The following is an 18,891-nucleotide window of genomic DNA, read 5'->3' on the forward strand; positions in this document are numbered from 1 at the left end:
GCCTGAATGATCCCAATGAAAATAGACTCAACTAGGAAAACTCCAAGACACATAATATTCAAAATGACAAATTTCAAAGGTAGTGACAAGTATTGAAAGCAGCAAGAACAAAAAAGGAACTTACATACAAAAGAAAGTCCTTAAGACTCAGCAGATCTATCAAATTAGGATTTATGAGCCAGAAGAGAATAGAGGAATATCGTACAAAACCTCAATGAAATAAATACAACAACAAGAATATTTTAGCCAGATATATTATCATTCAAATTTAAAGGAATGATCCAGAGCTTCATACATAGGTAACAGCTCAGGGAATTCATAGCCTTGAAACTCATTTTCCAAGAAGCATCAAATGAGATTCTTTAAAACACAGGACAAACTTAGCAGAACATAGCACAGCGGATAGGGCGTTTGCCCTGCATGCAGCCAACCTGGATTTGATTCCTCCGTTCCTTTCAGAGAGCTTGGCAAGCTACCGAAAATATCCCACCAGCATGGCAGAGCCTGGCAAGCTCTTTGTGATGCATTTGATATGCCAAGAACAGTAACAACAAGTCTCACAATGGAGACATTACTGGTGCCCGCTCGAGCAAATCGATGAACAATGGGACAACAGTGCTATGACAGTGCTATAGACAGGAATATATGAAGATTACCACAATGAGATCCAAGCACAAAATAAAATGTACTGCAATATATTCTAGATGCCAGAGTGAAAATGTATTTAAGTAAATGAGACTATATATTATATAATATGATTTGAATTTCTTTATTTACATAAGATAAAATCATATACAACCAATCCTCACAAATTGACTTTTGTTGATGTATTTTCTTATACATATATTTATCACTTTGTTGGATCAAATAATACAGACTGAATTTTTTTTCTGTTTTGTTTTGTTTCAGGGCCATACCAGGTGAGGCTCAGGGCACCATATAGGATGTTGGGGATTGAACCAGGGTTGACTCTGTACAAGGCATGCACCCTACCCACAGTACTATCATTCAGTCCCATAAAGTAAACCTGTTATGTGAGTGCTAAGGGGACAGACCTGGAGGATGGGAGAGAAACTGCAGACATTGATAGGGGGAAGGTCACAATGGTGATGGAATTCATGTTAGAATGTTTTATGCCTGAAATAGCTGTATTTTGTATGTCACAGTGATTTACAAATTTAAAAAAGAAAACACAAAATGTGGATATATACTGTTTCAATGATAAAAGATAAGGAAGATCATAAGTTTTTTTTTTAAAAAAGCTAAACTAAATAAGGAAAAAAAACAAGCAATGACACAAATTGCAAGCACTTTCTGTATTAGTCATTAATAATGACTTTCTTTTTAAGTATTTATGGAAGCTGTGCTGAACTATATGCAGAGATAGCAGACCTATATAAAAGCAATGTCCCAAATTCTCTGGAAATGGATTTTTACCATCTTGAATTTCGACATTCCCATCTTCATCTGAATTTCTAATCTCAATCTGTTACTTCCTTTGAATTTAAACTTTTGCACTTTTGATCTGCTCTACTAAATTTTTGAAATTTTATTGAGTCAGCAGTAGCTATACTTCTCATATTACTAGGCACTATATTGATCTAAAAAAGATAAATCCCAACTGTCCTAAGTCTGCAGTCATCATCATCATCATCATCATCATCATCATCCTGTTGATTGTCAAATTTCTCGGTCTCCATTTGTCTTAGCCTTGAGATTTTAGAAGCCTTTCTTTACTCGTCCATCCCAACGATGCCACATTGGAGACTCTTTCAGGGTCAGGGGAAAGAGACCCATCATTGTTACTGGTTTTGGCATATGAATACACTATGGGGAGTTTGAGAGGCTCTTCTATGTGGGCAGGAAACTCTCAGTAGTTTGCCAGGTTCTCCCAGAGGGAATCTGCAGTCTAGTCTCTTATATTTCTTTATCTGGGAATGATGTGTTTTCAAGGTGATGTCTTCAAGTAAAAGTAATCTCTGTTTTTCCTTTGTCTTATAGAAGGGGGCACAGTTTGTGGTGCTCAGGACTTAATTCTAACTTCATTCAGGTATCACTTCTGGTGTAGTTTAAGGGACCATCTTAGGTGCTAGGGATCAAACCTGGGTCTGCCATGTGTGATGAAAGTACCTTACCATTTATCAGAGTGTACTTATCACTCTGGCCACTGAAAATACTTCCTTTTTGAATTAACTTTCTTTCATGTTGCATAGTAGTGATCCAGTTCCATTCTTCCCTACATGGAAACTGAGTTTTCCCAACATGGACTGTGAAATCCACTAAGTTGTCCTTCCTATTTAGGCTGCAGGCAAGGCAAGCACCTTACCTGGAGTGCTATTTCTCTAGCCCTAAGCATCTATAATTTAAAACACCTCTTTGCCATAGCACAGTGGTAGGGTGTTCGCCTTTCATGCGGCGGACCAGTGTTCGATTCCTCTGCCCCTCTCGGAGAGCCCGGCAAGCTACCGAGAGTATCACGCCCACACGGCAGAGCCTGGCAAGCTACCCGTGGCGTATTGGATATGCCAAAAACAGTAACAATAAGTCTCACAATGAGAGACATTACTGGTGCCCGCTCGAACAAATCAATGAGCAACAGGATGACAGTGACAGTGATCTTTGTCAACAATTAACACTGGCTTATTTCTGAGTGCTGACCATTTTTGATTAGAACTTTTGGCATTGTTCACATGGATCCTTAAAAACTTTTAAAAGTGTCAGACGAGAATCAGTCATATATTTTATTATGCTAGTAGAATGCATAAAATGCCCTGCACATATTTAATTTACATGTAATATATTATAAAATTGTGGGTAAATTTATCTTAAAAAACTAAAGATAGGGAGGTGGTGGGAAGGGGGGAGGTATATCGTGATTCTTGGTGGTGAATATGTGCACTGGTGAAGGGATAGGTGTTTGAGCATTGTATAACTGAGACTTTAACCTGAAAGCTTTGTAACTTTCCACATGGTGAATCAATAAAAGAATTAAAAAAAAACTAAAGATAAACTATATTTTGTTAAGGTTTTTATTCTATCCCGCCGCATTATAAGTGTCATTCAGCATTCAAGGTTAGTGTTGCTGATGTAAACCTGTCTTAAAAAATCTAAGCTTCTGAGGAAATGTTCATTAAAGCAGGGATTTTAAAACTATTTCCACTCATGGCCTGAAGAAATTTTGTTACCCTGGGTATATCAGTGGGCTGGAGTGGTAACACAGTGGGTAGGGCCTTTGCCTTGCATGTCACCGACCTGGGTTGATTCCTCCGCCCCTCTAGGAGAGCCTGGCAAGCTACCGAGAGTATCTTGCCTGCATGGCAGAGTCTGGCAAGCTACCTGTGGCAAATACGATATGCCAAAAACAGTAACAACAAGTCTCACAATGGAGACGTTACTGGTGCCCACTCGAGCAAATCAATGAACAATGGTATTACAGTGATACAGTGATACTTATTTAGGAGACATTCCGTTTTTCATTTTCTGTTCTTATTTTGTCATAAATTATCTGTCGATATTTGTGAGGATTTAAGTGACCTTCATGTCTATATGTATTCCAATGCCACACTGTTTTGATTGCTACAGTTTTATAGTATAATTTGACTTTGATACATATGATACCTCCACTCCTAGTTTGTTTCCCCCGACCACCACCACCACCATGGGCTGGCTTTGCCTCTTTAGGTTTTTTGTGGTGCTATGTAAATATTCATACTGTTTAATTTTCTCCAAGAATAGCATTGTCATTAGGATGGAAGTTAACATTAACTATGTATAATGCTTTGGGTTGTATGATTGCTTTAATGTTCATTTTTTCTCAGTCCATGAATATGGCATATTATTCCATTTATTTTTGTCTTTTCTCTTTTTTGTCAATATAATTTGCAGTGTCTTTCACATAGTTTTATTCATGAGTGTACCTGAATTTTATTTTCTTGTTGGTTTTCTTTTTTTTAATTCATTGTTCATTGATGTATGATTGGCTTACACTGTTATAGTTTCAAGAGTTCAGCTTCAGCACTCTCTCTGTATTTAGTTGCCTGCACTCATACCACCAAAGCTCTAAAGACATCTCACGTCCTAACTAACCTTCTATCATTCCTCTCATACTCCTCTCCTTTTCTTCTGGCAACTTCCACAGATACCATTGAGTCTCAGGTTTAGTTTTTCTATATTTTAACGTCTTGCTTTCATTCGTAAATCATGTGAGTCTTATGGATAAATCCATACTGTAGTTGTCTCTTTCTTTCTTACATTGTCTACTTAGTACAATAACCTCAAGTTCCACCCATTTTGTCCCATTTCACCATGTGTAATGTATGACTAGTATCCATTGAGAATATTTACTATAGTTTCTTTACAAGACAGTTATCTATTGATATTTAGGTAGATTTCATAGCTTGACCTTTGAAACAAATGCTGCAATGAACAGAGGTTTCAAATAGCTTTTCAACATACTGTTTTCATATCCTTCAAAGAAAAACCTAGATGTATAATACTGAATCATATGAGATTTCCATATTTATCATCATCATTATCATCATCATCATCATCATCATCATCATCATCATCATCATCACCATCATCATCCCGTTAATTGTCGAATTTCTCGAGTGGTCTCAGTAATGTCTCCATTCGTCCTAGCCCTGAGATTTTAGAAGCCTCTCTCTACTCATCCTTCCAACGATGCTGCATGAGAGGCTCTTTCAGAATCAGGGAAATGAGACCCAGCTTGTTACTGGTTTTGGCATATTAATACACCCTGGGGACCTTGCAAGGCTCTCCCATGTGGGCAGGAAACTCCTGGTAGTTTGCCAGGTTCTCCCACAGGAAGAAGTAGGCTATAAGATATTGTGTGGCCATGAAGCGCCTCCGAGGGGCACCGGGGAAGATAGCCAGGCACGCGGGCAAGAGACTCTCTGAGTTTCTCTCTTCTGGGAGCTTGCTTTTAAGTCTCTGGATGCTGGCTGTTGATGGGATTACACAGGTGTGACTACCTAGATACTGGGAAATGGGAAATCTGGGTGGAGGAGGCCCAGTCCTGATCTGAGCAGACTTCAGGTCTCAGCCCCGGGTCCCATACACCTGGGTTCCTCTGCCGGTACTTTCATGCCTGAGGCTCATCCGAACATGTGAAGAGGGGTCTTCAGCATGGCTGTGGAGGTCTTCGGCCACCGGGAGCTCTGCTCGGAGCAGGGAGAGAAGCTGGAGCCCATCCCCTACAAGGGACCCTGGGGAAGACAGCCAGTTGCGCAGGCAAGAGACTCTCTGCCTCCATATTTATATATTGTAAGAAATCTCTATACCATTCTTTCATTGACTGCACCAGTTTGAATCCTCATCAATAGTGTGTCAGAGTTCATTTTTCTCCAAGTCATCACCAACATTCATTTTTTCCAGTATCTTTTATTTAGGCCATTCTCAGGATGAGAATGCTCTTTGGGTCTCCCAAAGAGGAATTGAAAGAGCTATGCTTGGAGTATCACGTTTCACTCAAGGTATCACTCAAGTATCATGTTTCAACAATCAAGAATCAGATGCACTGCCTCGTTTGCCAAGGTGTCAAAAATCAGATGGGCCTGACATGTAATGCGATTTGGAGATGACCACTGGACTAGAGCCATTATGGACTGGATTCCTTGGGACGTCAAGAGAACACCTGGCCTTCCCTCTATGAGGTGGTCAGACTTCTTCATCAAGAGCCTGAACAAACGGTTTGAGGCTATTCATATTCCTGGAGCGAGCAGATATGTGACAGGGCTAGCACGTGACAGGGACAAATGGAGACATTATTGGTGCCCACTCAAGTAAATCAATGAGCAATGAGATGACGCATGATACAAATGAAGTGATACAAAGTTGTGACATGGTAATTATTGTGGTTTTTAAATTGATTTCTTTAATAATAGGTGCTGTTAAGCACTTTTCTTTTTGCTGGTTTTATTGGGACACACCTGGCAATGAGAAGGTTAATCTTGGCCTTGCACTGAGGAATTACACCTGGCTATATTCAGTGAACCATGCAGGATGCTAGGGATCAAACTCAGGTTAGCCATGTGCAAGACAAGAGCCTTGCCTGCTGTACTATCTCTTCAGCCCCTTTGAGCACTTTTTAAATGCATAAGTGAGACTGTTTTATTATACATGTCTTCTTTGGAAAATTGTCTGTTCCTGTTTTTTTCCCATACCTCTTTTTTAAAATTACAGTTGCTTTTCTTCTCTGTTTTGGTCATTGTATTATGTGAATTATTCATATATTTTGGATATTAAACTCTGGACATGTGATGTGAAAATATCTTCTGCCAACTACTAGGTTGACTTTTTAATTGAATCACCATGATATACAGTTACAAAGCTTTTATGATTGAGTTTCAGTCATACAATATTCCAACAACCATTCTTCCACCAGTGTACATTTCCCAGCACCAATATACCCCATGGCCTTCCTGCCACCCCCCTCCCCAGTCTTTATTACTATGCAAAATCCTTTTAATCTCTGTAGTATAGTGTGTTCTTTGGTATGTTTTGGAGGTCAAACCTTGTAGTGCTTAGGGGGTACTATAGGCTCTGTTCGCTGGATCACTTGTGGTGGTACTCAGGGGCCCTGAGATGAACCAGAGCTAGCCACATGCAAGAAAAGCACATTAACCTCTGTACTATCTCTCTGGCATAATTTCATGTAGTTTGCTCTGTTTTAAACTCACTTTTGTTTTCCTTGCCATTGGAGTTGAGTCTCTGCATACATCTGTCATGTTGAGGTTCTGGAGAGTTTTATATTTCTGTATGTATGCTATGGTTTCAACTTTCATACATGCATCTTTAACATTTTTAAATAATTTTTCTGTATGATGTTAAATAGCCATAAATTTTCTTTCACTCTTTTTTGTCTGGGGCAGTCACTTTATGCCCAGGGCCATTTGAAGAGATTTTAATTACTCTCTATATGGTTTTAGCTCTATTATCAAAAACTATCCATATATATATATGTGTTTATTTATGGGATCTATCTCTATCCTATTTCATTTTAACTATGTTCAAGATTTTGTTATAGTATTTTTCCACTATTTCTAATTACTATTCCTTTATAATATAGTTTGAAGTCAGGAAGCATGGTGTCTTCATTTTTACTCTTTTCTCAGTATTTTTTGGGTCTATTTGGAAATTTTGTGATTCCATAAAATTTTTTAGATCATTTCATTATATTTTCTTTTTAAAAGCCATTTATAATTTGGTAGGCACTGTATTGAACCCTTTGACTATTTTAGGTAAGCTGTCAATGTTTATAATGTTTATTTTTTCTACTCTATGAGCATGGATTTGTGTTTTCTACTTTTTTAGTAATGAATTATTTTCTATCACTGTCATCCTGTTGCTCATCGATTTGCTTGAGTGGGCACCAGTAACGTCTCCATGTGAGACTTGTTGTTACTGTTTTTGGCATATTGGATACGCCATGGGTAGCTTGCCAGGCTCTGCTGTGTGGGCGAGATACTCTCGGTAGCTTGCTGGGCTCTCTGATAGTTGTATTATATAGGTCTTTCAATTATTTTGTTAATTTTTTCTTCAAGTATTTCATCTTTTGATTTTATTTTTGTTTATTTTTATTTTATATTATAATACCATGGACTGGAGTGATATCACAGCAGATACGGCATTTGCCTTGCACACGGCCGACCTGGATTTGATTCCTCTGTCCCTCCTGGAGAGCCCAGCAAGCTACTGAGAATATCCCTCCCACACAGCAGGTCCTGGTAAGCTACCCGTGGTGTATTCGATGTGCCAAAAACAGTAATAAGTCTCACAGTGGAGATGTGCAAATGGAATTATCAAAATATAGATCAAGAAAAGTAAACTTGTGATCACTATCATTGTATCTCACAATGGTTTCACTAAAGTCATTGTCTGAAGATTATCTGGCTGATAGGTGCTCATTGATCCTTCTGTGTTACTGTTTTCCTTTATTGAGTTTGGTGATATTCTATGCAACTTTCCTATAAGATTTGCTGTGGTCCTACTGGACTAACAGTATTATGAAACTTGGGGGTGTCATGTGGCTGCATTTGCATCTGTATACTCCTGGAGCTGTGGACTTGGAATGATTTGGTGGCTTGTTGACTTGATGAGTCTCAGTTGTGGAGCTTGGCCATTTCTATGCTGGAATGTATGGGACATGGCAGGGAGCCGCTGCAATTTTCAACAAAAAGAGTAATCTCTCAGCCTCCATTCTGAGAGGGTCCCAAAGTTTTCAGCCTGGACTGGTCTACCCAAGAAGATTCAATGCCATCATTTTCTTTTCTATATGAGTTGTGGAGTGGGGAATCCTCTTAGATACAATTTTAAATGAGATCGATTAAAAACTTCCTCTTAATTCTGATTTACTTTTAGAACAAGAAATATGGGAGTAAAAGATAACACGACACAAGAGGTGCTTGCCTTGCATGTAGCAGGCCCTTGTTCAAGTCTCCTGTATCACATATGGTTCCCCCAGATTCAACTAGTGGTCACTCCTGAGTAATGAACTAGGATTATCTCCTAAGTACCGCAGGGTACACCTCCCCCCAACACCAAGAACAAAGAAGGTACTTTAATAAATTGAACCTTTCCAAGGATTTTTTTTTTGGTATAAGTATGGTTGTGTATTTTTTTTATTTAATTTTAGTTCTATAAGTTTTTCACAAAAATTTATTACATTTAATATTACAACACTAATCCCAGCACCATTACATGTTCCCACCACCATATTTTGAATATTTCTATTTCAACCCCCAAAGTCAGCCCCCAAAGCAGGACCTAAATAGTTTATTTTGTATTGCTTGTTATGAATAATCCGCTAAAAATGATCAAAAATGTTTCCTTAGAGGAAAGCGTGTAAAATTGGTTGTATATCACCCTGGAGCCATTAAGCCCTTGTTTTGGTACATCAGTGGTGTAGAGTATGAGATGTCTGTGGTCACATGCTCCCAGAATTCTAAAATTTTAAATTTAGAATTTAAAATTGTGATACAGTTGAGGTTAATTAATTTTTTTCTTTTAACTGTTTGGTGGCTTTGAGGTCCGAAGGCATCTCTGTGGAATGTTGGTCTTGTGTTGCTCTTCTCTGGGAGATTTATTGCTGAGTCTCTGGGTCATGGTCCAGCTTATATGGTGCCAGAGACAGTTTGTGGTCATGACTGCCAGAGTACAGGAAGCTCAGGAAGATGGGGGAGGTCGCCCATTTTCCACTCTGTGTGAGTCTCCATGTGATTTAGATCAGAAGTCCCACATACCTGAAATTTCTAGCAGATTCACTCATGGATGAGGCTCATCCGAGCCTATGGAAGTCAACAGTGAGCATGGTGGCAATTGAGTTCTGGAGGTTTTCGGTTACCAGAGCGCTATTGGGATGAGTGGGGTGACTCCCCCGCCCCCATCCTGGTTGCTCCAGATGAGACAGTCTGGCATGGGATCCAGAAGCACCTATTGCCCATGTTGCTCTCTTCTGAGAGATTTATTTCTGAATCTCTGGATCATGGCCATTAATGAACTTATATGGCACTAGATGTTCAGGTAATTTTAATCCTTACTTTTATGGTATTATATATCACATTCATTACATTTAGAGAGAGGGATTGAGCCACACTTGGCTGAGCTCAGGGCCTACTCCTGGCTCTGTGCTCAGAGAGGTGCTTGGGAAACATACACAAATTTGGATTGAAGGAGTGCTGCTAGCATATAAGGCAACCACCTTAATCCTTATTCAATTCTACTAGCCCTGGATGTTTTTTATCTTGAAACACCTTGCATTTTTGCAGTTAATCACATTTGATTATGATATATTGTTCTCTTTTTAAAATTGGGTTACATCTGGTAGTGCTCAGGAACTACCAGACCAGCACTTGTTAGATTGTCAGTCATTCCTGGCAGGGCAGTATGCAATGTTAGAAATTAAACCAGATATACTGCATGCTTGCAGCTCACTGAGCTATTTCTCCATTCGTGATCATGTTAAAGATATTTAGGATTTAACTTGGAAAATTTAATTGAAGAATTTTTAGCATCTATCCTTATCACCGACATAAATTTTTGGTTTTATTTTTTGTGTGCTCTCCTTTAATTAGATTATTGTTAGCCTCATGAATGTTTTTGGATGTGTTCCATCTTCATTGATATTTTGGAAGAATTTGAGCAATTTCAGCATTAGTTCTTTGACTGTTTGGTAGAATACATTGGTGAAGCCATCTAGTCATTGTTTTTTTTTTTTCTTAGGGAGGCCTTTTTTATTATTGTTTTGATTTCTGTACTTTTCCTTGTCATGCTTTCTCTTTCTTTCTGATATGGTCTTGAAAATAATCTGATTCTAAAAGTGTTTCCATTTTTTCTAGGTTATCCAATTACTTGCATATGAATGATCATAGCAATCTTAGCAATCTATTATGATCTTAGTATTAGCTGTAATTCCATTTCATTTTTATCTTTCATTATCTTTATCTGTTTTCTCTCTTCGGGTGACCCTATTGACACTTTCAGCAGTTAATTGATTCTTTCAAAGAAACAACACTTAGTTTTATTGATCTTTTATATCCACTTATGGTTTTTATTTCATTTCTATTTCTATTTTTATTTCTGTTCTTATTTTTATTTCCCTATTTTGTAGGGGAGATTTTCTGAGATTACTCCCAGATCTATACTTGGAGGTCACTCCAGTATTGCTCAGGGGACTATACAGTGCCAGGGATCCAAGTGGAGGCCACACATACAAAGGAAAGTGCCTTAATCTATGTACTAATTCTCTAGCTCAACCTTCATTCTTACTTCATTTTTCCTTCCCTTTCTAGTTACCTAAAGTGTAAAGTTAAATTGCTTATTTATTCATATTTATTGGCAGAGGTTTCTATAGCAATAATTTTTTTTTCTTAATGATGCTTTTATTGTGTACCATAGGATCCATTAACTTGTATCTTTATTTTTGTTCTTCTCCAGGTAATTATTTACTGTATTATAGTTCAGGTAACTACAATGTATTAAAGTTTATGGAATAGATACATGAAATTATTTCACTCCATTGCCTCCACAGAGTCATGACCACTAACTCCATATCTCTTTTAGTTTTGTTTTTCCCCCTCTCTTTTCTATTCCCCTTACTATTTTAGAGTGAGTTTTGTGTTCCAATGCCAAGGGCTACCATTGTTCAGTACTGTTTACTATTATTTTGATTATCAATATTCCACGAAAGCATTAGATCATCTTGTATTTGTCCTTTACTCTCTAATCTATAGCACTTGACGTGTTACTTGATACCCTCGAATTACATACATTGTAGTGAGCTGCATGGTTTCATTTTTTCTTAGAGAGACATATTATTCCATTGTGTACATACATCACAGCATCTTTGTACACAGTTGGGTAGGAATGTTATTTTGCCGACATTTCTTCCAATCCATGAACATGCAGTATTTAATTTTTTTTATTAAAGCACTGTGATTTACAGTTATTCATAGTTGAGTTTTAGATATACAATATTTCATCACCAATCCTACCACCAATTGAAACTTCTCTCCACAAATGTTCCTAGGTTCTCTCCCATGTCCACTCCCTGCACCTCCAGCCTGCCCTCTTGATAGGCACCTTTTTAAGTTTGGTTATTAAAATTTGGGTCTCTTGATTTTAGTTTTGTTCAGTTTATGATTTGGATATTTGGCTCTATCATTCCTGAACACCACCTTTGTCCCTGACTCCCTTTATTGATTCTCATCTGTTTCTTCTTTACCTCCCCTCCATTTTTTCTTTCCTTCTCCTCCCTATACTCTACACAACTCATTTTCTCATACAGTTATTCTAAATACCACATATAAGTGATATCATCCTGTGTTTATCCTTTTTATGGATTACTTCATTAACATGACATCTTCCAATTCCATCCATGTTGCAGCAAATTGCATGCTTTCATCATTCCTTATAACTGTGTAGTATCCATTGTATGTATATATATACATATACATATATATATATACACACACACACCTCACATCTTCAAGATCCACTTATCTGTTTCTGTTACTTGACATCTAGGTTGTTTACAAATCTTAGCTAATGTACTGAGTGCTACAATGGATGAAGGTGTGCATACATTTTTTTGAATAATTGCTTTTCTGTCCTGGTGATATATACCAAAGAGTGGAACTACTAGGTCATATGGGAGCTCAGTTTTGAGTTTACTGAGTACCCTCCATACTGTTTTTCCATAGGGGTTGGACCAGATAACATTTCCACCAGCAGTGTATGAGGGCTCGTTTGTCACCATATCCCCACCAACAGAGATTGTTCCCAGTATTTTTCGTATGTGCCATTGCCACTAGTACAAGAGAATATCTCATATTATGAACATATTTTTCAAAACATGAAAAAATTTTCCATTTTGTGGTGTCTTCTTTTTCACCATTGACTATAAGTTATATATATATGTATATATGTATACATATATACATATATATTCACTCCTTTTAAATTTTCTAGATATTTGATCATTTTGGACACAGTTGAAAGGATTTTTATTTTCAATTTATTCTCATAGTTTAATGTATACATACAGAAATGCTACAGATGACTTTTTAGCCTGCTACCTTGCTGTTGATTGGTTTATTGTTTCAAAGAAGGTTTTTTCTCCTTTAGTGTAGTCCTTAGGATTTTCTACATATTTTATCATGTCATCTTCAAATAGTGAAGATTTGATTTTTCTTTTTATTTTAAAATTTCACACTTTGATTTATTTTTGCATACGATTTTAGTGGAAAGGATTTCTGAATCTTTATTGAGTAATATGGAGAAAGTGAGCATTTTTGCATTGTGTCTGATCTTAGGAGAAGCACTATCAGTTTTTCTCCATTGACTATGATATTGGATATGGGTTTGTTTTAGTTGGCCATTGCTATATTGAGGTATCTTCTTTCTATACCTTTTTTAAAAAAATCATGAGTGGATTTTGAAATTTTATCAAAAACCTTCTCTGGATTAAGTCAATCAAAGGTTCTGTCTTTCCTTTTACTTATAGGATCTATTACATCACTGATTTATGTATATTGTCCTTGCATTCCTGATATAAAATTCATTTCATCATGGCATGAAGGATAATATTTGTTTATCCTTTCCCCTTCATCCTTTCTCCCTCACCACAGAGAACTTAGGTTTATTGAGTTGCATCCATCAGAATGCTCCTGAGGAACTCCTATTCCTCTGTGTTTACCTTTAACTTCTCCTCTGTGCTCTGTTTTCCCTATCCATTAATCACTTATATCCCCAAATCAGACCCTGTGACTTTTAAGGTCAGATCCTTATAAGGTCTCTGGATTTTGTATTTGTAAGTAAAATATTGCTTTTTTATTTCCCTTATGTCTTGTCCATATTTACTCTAGAACAATGTCCTCTAGTATAGACACAGGAATACAGTTCATGCTATGCTTTTGTAACTTGGGAGTTAATTGACTCTGAATAACATTTACTCCTGGGCATCTGTCATAATTACTCGACTCAAGTCTCAGTTGCCCTTAGTTCTTATCACCCCCAAAGCAGGGTCCTGACAAAGGAACTTGGATGGACACAGGGCAAGCTGTGAGCTACCCTGACATCAAAAAGGAACAGGCCATTCGTCATATAACTTATAAGTTAAGAGCATGGTCATGACAATATTCTGTCATGACCTAAAGAGAAGTGACTGGACAGGACCCTGCTGGGGTTAGGAAGGTCTAATGTGACCTAAGAACTGAAGTCTGGGATATACAGCGAGATGTCCCCAGGAGATCCACCCTATAAGCTTAATAATCTATTACTGTGTCCATGAAAAATGACTGGAAAGATTATTAAGAAGTAAATTTATGATGATTGTTTAAGTGGATATGGACTAAAGAAAGGAGAAATATTCCCTTAGATGCAATTCTGCCCTTGAGTAGATCTCTTAGCAGGATGAAATCTTAGTGTTAGAAGAGCTTCCCCAGAAGAAAGGCTTTACATACATTGATTGTGCTATTTTACCTATGTGTAGATGCTACCCCTAACCTGGGCACTTGGGCTCTTAACTAATTCTGGGAGACAGGAAGAGGGCAAAGTAAGACTGGAATGGGGCAGAGTGAAAATGGTGGGCAGAGGGAAACTGTACGGGGTGTGTGAGACTAGGATGAGAGGAATGTGAGTCTGGAATGGAGATGGAGACTGGAATAAATGGCTAGTGATCATCAACCAGCTTGGTGGCCCTGTTTCTTACTTCATGCATTCAGTGGTGGTGGCAGACCAGGGTGGGAAAGTGCCTCATGGCCACTACTAAGTGCACGTGGTAAACACCCACGCATTTTGAACAGTTTTTTTTTTTGTGTGTGTGTGCTTTTTAGGTCAAACCAGGCGATGCACAGGGGTCACTCCGGGCTCTGCACTCAGAAATTAGCCCTAGTATTGCTCATGGGACCATGTGGGATGCTGGGAATCTAACCCAGGTCGTCCGCGTGCAAGACAAACGTCCTACCCACTAGCCCCTTGAACACTTTTTGAACACGCAATTGTGTATAATCCTTTTGATAAATAGTTGAATTAGGTTTGAAAAAATGTTCTGGATATCCTTGCATGAATTTTCATCATGTATATGGAGATACAATTTTCTTTTTCAGTAATATATACTTTGGCTTTTGTGATCAGGGTAATGTTGGCTTCATAGAAGCTGTTAGGAAGCATTTCTCTTTCTTTGATGTTTTAGAAGAGTTTGAGGAGTATAGGCACTAAAGTTTAGCTTAAGTTTTGGTGGAATTCACTAGTGAGGCTGTCTGGGCTGGGACTTCTTTTATTGAAGAAGTTTAAAATTATTGTTTCAATTTTCTTACTCATGGTTGGTCTGGTTTTTTGTTTATTTTTGTTTTTGTTTTTTTTACTATTGATACACTCTTGAGATACTGCACGTTTCTAAAAATTTATCCATATCTTTTAGATTTTTTAGCATAATGGTGTAGAGTTGTTCATAATAACCTCATATGATAGTTTGTATTTCTGAGGTGTCTTCTATAAATTTTCCCATTTCATCTCTGATATTATCCATTGGGCTATTTTTCTTTGTGAGTCTGGCTAGGGGTTTGTCAATCTTATTAATTCTTAAAAGAATCAGCTCCTGTTTACACTGACCCTCTGTATATTTGTATATCTTTGATTTACACTCTTACTTTTATTATCTCCTTCCCTCAACTTACACTGTGATTGATTTGTTGTTCCATTTCTAGTTTTTCCAACTCTGAGGTTAGGTAATTGGGTTGAGATTTTTCTCTTTTTTAATGTAAGTCTGTGTTGATATGCCACCCCCTCCCCATACTGCTTTTGCTCTGATAGCTTGTGTTTTCATTATCATTCATTTTGAGGAATATTTTTATTTGTTTCTGACAAAATTGTCATCTGATCAAATGTTGTTCAGTTTCCAAATATTGGAACTTTTCCAACTTTCCTTATATGATTAATTTTCACCTTTGTGGCTTTGTAGTTGATGTGGTTTCTACCTTTGTGGCTTTGTGATGTTAAGGGTGGGGTATTAAAGACTCCCATAGTCATTATTTTTCTGCCATCCATGAAAACTTTGTGATGTTTGCATTATAAAGTTTTCTGTCCTTTTATTGGATACATATATGCTGATGAGAGTCAAGTTCTCTCTTTTATTGATTAGTTAATCTGCATATGAGGACAGTCTCTATGTCTCAGTTTCTTTAGTTTGAGTGCTATTTGGTCAGATGCAAATTCTTCCTGCTTTTTCCTAGTTTGGCATTATCCTCTAAAATTGTTTTCCAGCATTTCACTCTGAGCCAGTGCTTGTTGTGAGACTGTGTAAGTAACAAAAGACTGGATTCTTTTACAGATCCATCCAGCTATTCTGTGTTGTTTTGGGAGATGGGGGGTGATCAGTCCATTTGCATTTAGAGAAATTATTGATATGACAAGATTTGTTGCCATGCATCTATGAAGATTTTGACTGCCTGTGCTTTTAGATATTTACTCTTTACACGAGGCCTTTTAAGGTCCTTGCCAGAGCTAGCTTGGATTCTAAATAGGTAGTGAGATGCTGTTTTTGTCAGAATATTTTTACCCTCCTTTAGCTCTCAGTGATAACCTAGAAAGAATTGTAGAAGATTCTTCATTGGAGATTCTCTACATTTAATTTTTTATGTCTTCTTTTCTATTCTATTATTGCTTGCAGAGCTTTGTTAGAAAATCTGTGAATATATATATATATATATATACATATATTTTTTTCTTGAATGTGAGATTTTTAGTTTCTCTTTCTGCTTTAAGGGGTCTGTCTCCATCTTTGATTCTTGTCATTTTGATTACAACATAATCAATGTAATCATATACTAACACTCATATGCTGTTTTGTTTTGTTTTGGCAGCAGACAGGAAGTTAAATTGCTTTAGCATGAATCCCTCATTCCAGACTTTATCTAGAAATAGTTCTTCCTTGTGGTTCAGTGGTGCACAATCTAGCCACACAATCCTGTTACTCCATTCTAATCTACAGAGTCCTAACTAAAGTTACTGATGTGGTCTTTTCTGCACAGTTGTTGTGTCACATTTGCTTCTTCAATCTGATTACAGCTAGAAAATTTCTCTGATCCCCTTTCTACTAAATAATTTCACTGTCAACTTAAGTAGGAGCACTATCCCCTTAATTTCCAGCATCCCAGATGTAAGATGTACACTTGGGTAGAGAAAATGCTTCCGTTCAGGCTTTACTACTCTGCATGAAAGATCAATGAGGGAAATCTTTATATTCTGTATAAAACCAAAATCAAATTTATATACTAAAAATCATTTGTCTAAAATTTTAAGTTGTTGTCAAATAAAAATGCATTTCTGAAAAAGCGCATATATGAAAAAAATGTCTTGTTCTGTTTGGGTTTGCCTTTTTTGGTAGTGTTTGATCCTTTGAAATCAGTGCTTTCATCCCCCTCTTCAGATTAGGGTCATTTTCACCTATTATTTCTTTACCTAGCCTTTCTCTTGTATTCCTTTTTCTTATTCTGGAATTTCTGTGATTCCAAATTTGTTCTTCGTAGTACTGTCTATAGTATTCTTTACATTTTCTTGTCTTTCTAATTCTCTTTTATATTACCTCTTCTCTTTTTGCTGTAGTTGTTTGCTATATCTTCAAGTGCACTGGTTTTATTTTCAACTTCATTGTTGGTGATTCTGAGTTTTGCTTCTCTATTCTTTAACTCCTTCATTTTTATTTGAACAAGTTATATTTTAATATTTTGTCAGTCTTTCCTCAAGTTTACTGATCTCCTGTCAAATGCCATTTTCAGATCATTATCCATCAGTCTGATTGTTCTACTAAAGTTTTCTTCTTGCAGATTACAAAGGTATAATATCATTGGGGAACTTTTCTGGAATTTTGTTGGTCTATGTTGATGTGACTGAGTTTCTTCTTCTGTCAGTGGCTGTTGATAGGCTATGTTGGTGTCTGTTTACATCTAGTCAGTGCTCTTTAAGTGGACATGTGCCACTATACAGGGCTACATTACTCATTCTACACTTTTGGGCAGGGCCTTGCCTAAAGTCTGGTGGTCCTTGGTGCCTCATTCACTGGGCTGATGCACTAAGGTTTCTGAACTGGCCAGGAAAATTAACTTAGGGCTGGTGCTAGGCCTGGAGAGATGTGTGTGTGTGTGTTTCTGTGTTCCTGTGTCTGTGTAAGGGGAGGGGGTGTATATGTCACCTGGGGCCTTACTACAACTGTGAACTTCTGAGCTGTGAGTGTGCCAAGATCCCACATTCGAATGGTCAGGATTTTTGCAAATTTTGTGAATTTACAAGAAGGCTTAGATGTTGGTATAACGGAGTTGTACACAGCTGTGTGGCTTGCAGTGAGTGGATAGAGAATGTAAATTAGGGCCAGGAGATGCACATGTCCAGATGCAAATTGGCACAGGGCCTAGGATCAACCTCATTTCATGCACCTTATAAACTGGGTAATGGTGAAGGACTCGGAGTTCACCCAACAGTTAGCTTTTCTATGGATAGAATGGGGAATGACAAGTTAATTTTTTTAAACGTCTCCTTTTATTTCTTGATCTCTTGCCCCCACACCTGGCTGTTTTCACCGGGGCCCCTCGGAGGTGGTGGGTTGGCATCTTATAGCCTCGTTCTCCCTCTAGGAGAATCTGGCAAGCTATGGAGATTTTCCTGCCCACATGGGGGAGCCTGACAAGCTTGCCGTGGCATATTCATATGCCAAACCAGTAACAATGATGGGTCTCATTCCCCTGACCCGGAAAGATACTCCAATGCAGCACCATTGGGAAGGACGAGGAAAGAGAGGCTTCTAAAATCTCAGGGCAAGGAAGGATGGAGAAGTTACTGAGACTGCTCGAGAAAATCGACGATCAACAGGATGATGATGCTGATGATGATGGTGATGATGATGATCATGATTTCTTGGTTGACTCAAGAATTATTCAGATGCTTGTTTAATATTCACGTCTGTTTGTTTTATCCTGTTTTCTATTTGTTGTTGAATTTAAGTCTCAAACTAAAATGTTTGGAAAACGTGTCTCACATAATTTATATCTACTTATCTATCTGCCTATCTTGACTATCTAATATCTCTAACATATTATCTAATGTATCCAATATCTTATATCTAATATAATATTTATATAATACATCACTTGTATCACTTGTATCCCGTTGATCTTCGATTTGCTCAAGCAAACGCCAGTAATGTCTCCATTTGTCCCTGTCACGACCGAGTACAGCCTGATGATATCTGCTTGGTCCAGGAACAGGAAGAGCCTCAAATCATTCATTCAGGGATTTGATGAAGAAATCTGACCATCTAGTTGGTGGGCGGCCACAAAGTCTTCTGAAGTCCCGTGGAATCCAGTCGATAACAGCTCT

The sequence above is a fragment of the Sorex araneus genome, chromosome X, assembly GCF_027595985.1.
Source record: "Sorex araneus isolate mSorAra2 chromosome X, mSorAra2.pri, whole genome shotgun sequence".
Taxonomy (NCBI): Eukaryota; Metazoa; Chordata; class Mammalia; order Eulipotyphla; family Soricidae; genus Sorex; species Sorex araneus.